This window comes from Lissotriton helveticus, chromosome 3_1, assembly GCF_964261635.1.
Source record: "Lissotriton helveticus chromosome 3_1, aLisHel1.1, whole genome shotgun sequence".
Taxonomy (NCBI): Eukaryota; Metazoa; Chordata; class Amphibia; order Caudata; family Salamandridae; genus Lissotriton; species Lissotriton helveticus.
This window is the reverse complement of record NC_136061.1, coordinates 278,455,258-278,463,016: the sequence shown is the minus strand read 5'-3', so window position 1 is coordinate 278,463,016 and position 7,759 is coordinate 278,455,258.

Here is a 7,759-nt window from a genome sequence, read left to right as displayed (position 1 = left end):
CCGGGAACACCCTCTACAGTGCAAAAGCTGTGAGGCGCTGGCAGGCGAGAGAGACGGCCTCATTTCACCTGAATCTGCAGCAAGCATTGGCAGGTCCAAGGGCCCACACGAACTTTCCCGGCCCCATCCAAAGACAAAAGGAAATAGAGTCCCAGTTCAGCGCTCAGCTCAACACGTGGGGGAAGACACAGACAACAATCGACACCCCCCTTCTCCCCCCTCTGATAAGCCAACAAGCATTGGACAGCCAAAAAGTCGTGGCAAGGGGGTGCAGCGCGCCAAGGCCACTCAGGCGAGTGCCGGAAGACCAGCAAATAGCTTAAATCATGTCCAACACCGCGCAGGGAGCTGGCCAAGCTGGGGACAGACAAAATCTGCCCGCGGTGGTCGCACCGCCGCCACCGGGTCAGAACCAGGCCATGGCTATCGCACCGATACCACACAACCACATGCACACAGGCGCAGCGCCAATTCCCCCATTCAGCGAGGCGGCTGATCCGGCGACGGCGGCGCAGAAATGGAAGGCATGGGTTGGAAGGCTAAACCTTTACTTCAAAGGCACCCGGGAGACAGACGGGACGGTCAAGAGGTCACTTCTCATCCTGTATGGAGGTCCGGAGATTTATGACCTGTTCGAAACGCTCCCCAACACGGGACAAGATAACGACTATGACGCGGCGGTCGCTGCGCTCAACACCCATTACGAACCACAACTCAACAACGATTTTGAAAAGTTCAAATTCAAACGGGCATGGCAGACCGATTCAGAATCGGTGGACATGTTCTACGCACGGCTGCGCCGGCTGGCCGACACCTGCCCGTTCACCAACCCGAGGGAGGATAAATCCGAGACCAAATCATACTGGGCTGTCGCTCCAAATTGCTGAGGAAACTCATACTCCGGCAGCCCGGGATATCGTTGGATGAGATATTGGTGTTGGCCCGTTCACACGAGCTTTCAGACGCAAGAGCGGAAGAAATGGAGGTCGCCCTAAGAACACCAGTGGTCACACCTGCTACGACAAGAACGATGCCGATTAAGGAAGAAAAGGTCGACGCGATACAGAGGAGACCCCCGACAGCTCGCCCACGGGCCACAACCTCCCGAGAAAATCAATGTGGTTACTGTGGCGAAGACCACCCAGCGACGTCGACGTGTGGGGCGAAGGGAAAGACGTGTTTGAAATGTGGTTGGCTAAACCACTTCGCCGCAGTGTGCCGAGGAGGCAAATACAGACTAGCAGGGCCTAGACCCAGAAACGTGACGCAGCGCATTCAACAGATGTCGTTAGACCAGGAGCCCCCCGACAGCCAGGCCCAAGGAAGGCGGCCACGTTATGAAGACGATGATGACGATGAGGTATATGTCATCTCCTATGTCAGCAGAGTGTCAACCAGGAGAAGGCCGCCGCCCATGAGCTCTATCTCCATTGATGGCACGGAGGTAAAGGCTCTCATAGACACGGGAGAATCAGTGAATGTCATGACTCGGACCAGTACGACAAGATGTCCCCCAAGCCCCCTCTGGCACCCTCCAGTGCCAGGTTTTACACTTACGGTGGCACCGATCCGCTGCTGCTGAGAGGAGTAATCCAGACGACCGTCGTGAATGGAAAATACTCCACAGAGGCGCGTTTCCACATCACGGAAGGAAAGAAAGGCACCCTGCTGAGCTGCCACACGGCAGAGGACCTAGGACTCGTATTATTTGCAAATCAGGTACATCAGGCACATGCAGACACTCTCTTGAAGGAGTTCCCAGAACTATTCCAAGGGCTAGGAAAACTGAAAGGAAGGAAGTTCAAGCTCCATATCGACACATCCGTGAGGCCGGTAGCCCTCCAACACAGACGGGTACCATTCAATCTGAGGCCACAAGTGGAAGAAGAGCTATGGAAGCTGGAGGACCTTGGAGTGATAGAAAAAGCGTCGGGCCCGACACCCTGGGTATCCCCGCTGGTAGTAGCGCACAAGCCAAAACAACCAGGAGCGATCAGGTTGTGTGTAGATATGAGGTTGCCCAACACGGCCGTCAAAAGAGAGAGGCACATCACCCCTACCATGGACGACATAGAGGCCGACCTAAACTGGGCTAAATGGTTCTCGAAGCTGGACCTCAACTCGGGATACCATCAGCTTGAGTTGGAACCAGCGAGTCGGTACATAACTACCTTCTCGACCCATGTAGGACTACGTTGATACCGGCGGCTGAGTTTTGGCGTATCCTCAGCCGCTGAGGTGTTCCAAAATGCCATACGTGAAGTACTGTCAGGGCTGAGTGGAGTAATCAACCTCAGCGACGATATCTTGGTGTACTCTGCGACTCTTGAAGAACACCATGCATACCTGAGGGCAACCCTACAGAGACTGGTTGACAGTGGACTGACCCTCCACCGGTCGAAATGCTCCTTTTACCAGGAGTCCATAGACTTCTTCGGATACATCTTCACGAGGGAGGGTCTGAAAGTTGACCCCAAGAAGGCGGAAGCGATCAAAGCTGCCAGCACCCCTCGGAACCCCACCGAAGTGAGGAGCTTCCTGTGCATGGCCACCTACTGTGGCCGGTTCATCCCCAACCTGGCAGCTCTAGCCGAACCACTAAGAGCCCTTACGCGGCTGGACCACAAATGGGAATGGACAGTATCGGCGAACAAAGCTTTTCAGGACATAAAAACAAATCTCCTAGACACGACGGTGATGGCCTACTTCCAACCCCGGCGCAAAACAGAGCTGATAGTCGATGCCAGCCCGGTGGGCCTAGGTGCCGTACTCCTGCAGGAGCATGGGCCAGAGGTATGGAAGCCTGTGGTGTACGCCAGCAAAGCTTTGACCGACACGGAAACCAGGTACGCCCAGATCGAACGCGAAGCACTGGCCATAAAGTGGGCGTGCCACCACTTCCACCTTTACCTGTGTGGCTAAGAATTCACTGTGGTGACGGACCATAACCTGCTCCTGCCACTGTTCGCGGGATTGTCCAGGCTGGCACCCCCACGGATAGAATGCTGGGCTGTCCAGCTGCAAGGGTACAACTTCAAGATTGTCTTCAGACCCGGGGCACACAACCCGGCCGATTACCTGTCCCGACATCCCGACGTCACCAATCCAATTCCCCCACAGGAAGACGGAATGGGGGCCGAAGCATTCGTCCACATAATTTCGCAAGCAGCGTGCCCCGAAACCATGACGCTGAAAGATATAGGAGAAGCAACTGCGGAGGACGAAACGTTATCCAGAGTCCGTCATGCTCTTGAAGGGAACCGCTGGGCCCACTTCCTGGACGGAGCACAAAGCCTTTGGTCGGAAATCAGCTACGCGTGCCAGCAGTTGTGGCAAGTCAGGAGCGAGCTGAGCGTGGGGGACGAAGGGGTCATCTTAAGAGGACATCTAATCGTAATACCCGAGAACCTTCAACCTCGGATGCTGGCGCTGGCGCACGTGGGTCATCAGGGGATGGCCAAAACGAAAGCCCGCCTGAGAAGCAAGGTCTGGTTCCCAGCCATGGACAGCATGGTTGACGAGATGGTGCGCTCCTGCCATGCCTGCACTATCACCGGCAGTGATCCGGCACCAGCGCCAGTGATAACAGAAGAGGCCCCTCAGAGGCCCTGGACACACCTCGATACAAAAGGGGATGATGGACGGAGCATTTGAGCAAATCAAACACTCACCCCCAGTCAACCGATCTGGGTTTAATCCATCACCATTCTTTAGCCCACTCAGCCACCCCATTTCAGACATGGCCCCCCTTTTTGAAATTATTCTGGACACACCTCAGCATTGATTTCGGGAGCTTCCCAGACGGCCGGCACACACTAGTCCTAGTCGATTCATTCTCAAAGTTCCCGGTGGTGGAAGTAATTTCCTCGACGGCGTTTCCCTAGGTCAAGAAGGCCCTAAATCGCATCTTCGCCACCTTGGGGCTCCCCGAAGAAATCAAATCAGACAATGGGCCACCTTTCCAGGGCCGAGAATTTCAGAACTACCTCGCTGGTCTCCAGATTAAACACCGGAAGATTACCCCACTGTGGCCCCAGGCGAATGGGGAGGTTGAACGACTGATGAGGACCCTCAATCGGGCCCTAAGGATTGCTGTAGACAGCGGGGAGGATCCCGAAGTTGCCCTCGACCAGTTTCTAGGGGCATATCGACAGACACCACAAAGCACCACCAAATGTGCCCCAGCACACATACTATTCAAGAGAGCACAGCATGCCGACTGATCGCACGTGGGTGCCTGAAGACAGAAACGACGAGGCCATTCAAGCTCGGAGGCGAGCCATCATTCGGAAGGCGAGTGAAGCGCGGCACGCCAAAGAGCCATCGCTGCAAGTAGGAGACATCGTAGTGGTACGGGATCGACACCCGGGGTGGAAGTTCCGAACACCCTACGAGCCGGAGGTGTGGGTTGTAGACAGAGTTCAAGGGACCATGGTCACCGCCCGGCGAGAGGGGCAGGTAGTAACCCGCAATGCGTCTTGTTTCAAGAAAACGAGAGAACCGGCGACGGCTCAAGAAACGATGGATGAGCAGGAGATTGAAGAGGATGTTGGTCTGGACCTTGGGGCATCGGTCCCAGGGTCGCCGCGGCCAAGGCAGGATGGAGGAAATTCACTCAGAGCAGCGACTCAAGACACCAGGGTCAATTCCAGCAGACCGAGTCTGATCCCAAGTGGTGAGAGTGTGGAAACAGCCCCAGCTGGGGTTGGAGTGTCTCCATTTGCCCGGAGTCAGCGGTACAGCCTGCGACCTAATCCAAGACCAAGCCAGATGTTGAGAGACTTCGCCTGGACATCTCCTTAAGGTGAAGATTGACTTTGAAAGAACAGACTAAATTGAAGGAGGGATGTAGAGAGCCACACGGGCTCTCCCAAACAATGTTGCCATCTATGGATGCATCCACGCATACCCCGGGGCGGGCTCGCACCGGGTATAAATAAACAAGGCGGAAGACCGCCCGGGGTCTTTCCGGCTAATCAGCTAACCAGTGTCTGTGTCGCTAATTTCACAGCCTAGCCGCCACGTGTCAGGCCCTGACCTGGCCCTCCACACCAGGTAGCTTAGGGTGACTGAAAGAAGTTCTTCATCACACAAACACTTTCCGCCCACGTCTCGAACAAATCCTTTTATGTATCCCTAGACAGTACATAAAAAAGATTCTCCCTTTTCCTCTTAGGGTGAACTCCCTGTGATAACCAGAGAGCACATGGGGAGATGTGTCTGTCTCCTTAGAACTAACTAACTTCATATGAACAGAGCATCCCTTAGGGAGATTCATTGGTTCTCTTTAGAATTAAGTAATTCACCATTGTAGTCGAGAAACTGCGAATGAGCATCAAGAGCATTATCTGCGCTCGTAGAGTGAACTCCCAGGTAGCTCAGTGTGACTGAAAGAGGCTCTTCAACCATCACACGGACACTTTCCGCCCACGCCCAGAGCATATTCATTTATAAAACACAAGACAGCAGATACAAAAGATTCTCCCTTTTCCTCTTAGATTCACCTCCCTGTGATAACTAGAGAGGCATAAGACAGAGTTGTCTTTCTCCTTAGAGCTAGCTTCTTATGAACAGAGCATCCCTAAGAGAGATTCATTGGTTCCCTTTAGAATTAGTTCCAAGAAGTCCTATTGGTTGTCTCTGTTCTTTGCTTCCTACCGCCTTCGCTGCTTCAAAAAAATCCCTTAATACTACCTGACACCTCCTGTTATATTATACTATGAAAAAGTCATAGTCTTTGTACACTGAACTTTTTTATGTCGTCTCATCTTCTTGGACATTCACTGCAGAGTATCTGAGTATCTGATCTTCTGGAGATTAGCAGGAATAAGGCACCCTTTTCTATTGGTAGACCGAACATGTCGAGTTTCCTTGTCCTGAATGTATCGAGGCTAGGCAGTTTACTTGTTTGATGTTTTTTGATGGCTTGGACCTAACCAGAAGGCTGGTATCGGACCCGGGATTTTAATTGTGGAAATTGCACTGTACCATAACTGTACCTCTTTCCACAGACCTTCCCTTCATCTGCCAGATTTTGTAGGCAGAACTCGTTCACCCAGACAATGGTACACCTTAGACATAGCAAGGGGCACCATCATACACACAACATTGATCTTAGCCATCCAGGTGGCTAAGAATTAGCCACCTTAATGGTACATCCAGACTGAACTGTACTCACCTCATCAGCAGTACACTTTATACATGACTCCTAGGACCATCATGAGCACAGCATAGTCTTGTAGTTTGCCAGTTCAACAGTACTTCCTTTCAGGTTAAACTGACACATCAATACCCTCAATCAATCAATCATGGGTTTATTGAGCGCCACTACTCACCCGTAAGAGTCTCAAGGCGGTGGGGGGGAGTTGGGAGGCGCAGGGTTCAGCCCATCAAGGAGGCGGTCTATTGAAGAGCCACGTTTAGAGGTCCCTCGTGAAGTTGGGGAGTGAGGCCGTCGGTCTGATGTGAAGCGGGAGGCCGTTCCAGGCTCTGGCCGCGAGTAAGGAAAGAGCGGCCTCCTGATCTGGACTTCCTGGTGCGCTGGAACCTCGGCGTAGGAGAGCTGGGCTGATCGTAGGGTCCTTTGGGCTGCGTGGAATGTGAGCCGGCTGTTCCGGTATGCTGGTCCGGTGTTGTGGAGGTACCCTCGCACCAATCTACAGATTAATCATCTTGAAGAAGTTAACTTAAACCTGCTTTGCTGTCAGACACATAGCTTATTAAATCCACACAGTTGGTAGATATTTCTGTGGAAGTTCTTAAAATGATAGAGTGTGTTTGTGGGAAAAGTAGACGTATTTTTTAACATTTTAACAGTGAATGTACGTTTTGTAGCATTTTATCCCTTGGGCAAGTAGATTATTTTTAAAAATGCACACCCCAACAAATTTAGCTTTACCCTTTGGGACCTGTAGTTTCACTTTTTCGATTAGCAGTTGAGATACCCTATGTAGATGTGATGCTGGCTAAAAAGAACACGGTTGTGAGAGGCAGATGATTTCAAACATGAAACAATTACTTAGCAGCTACAACAATTCATGTAAGCCCCTCCAGAGCAGAGTTCTTTACCCTATGATTGTGTCATGTTGCTTTTCGAGCTACACAATGTCTTTCTCAGAAGCTGATACTGACAACGAGGCACTGATAATGTGTTCATACAGTCAGCTTAAGGATAAGGGGATTCATAGGTGCAGGAAGGAGAAGTGAGATCGGGAGCATGCCCAGTGGGAGAGAGGCGTTCAGTAGTCATGCTTATGTGTCAAGTGGTGGAGACGCCATTTGCTGGTAGGAAGGTCTTTTCATGCAACCAACATAGGGCCGGCCACTCCTCAATGATAGAGACTGATACAGAATGATAGAAAAAAAGGTTATTGCTGTGGAAAAGGAGACTTCTGGGGGGTAGTATCTCTGTAGGAAAAAAAAGCTCTAAAGCAGGAAAGGTTAATACATGAGCAACCATACTGGCAAACAGGAAACATAAACAATAGTGAGTCAGGAATAGAAACAGCACAAGCTGGTGCAAAAGTGAGTAATGAGGAAAAACGCAGTTGCGATGCAAAGAACAGAGGGCCTGATTTAGGGTTTGGAGGAGATGGTACTTCTTTGCAAAGGTGCCCGTCACCACAATGTAAACTCAGGCGGTAAGCGGCAGTGAAAACTCTAAAATGGTCTGTAGACCATGGGAGCAAACTCCCATGGCGAGGGGGTCATTGTTTTTTTCATTTTCAAAAACAAAATCCTGCTTTATGATTTTGTTTAG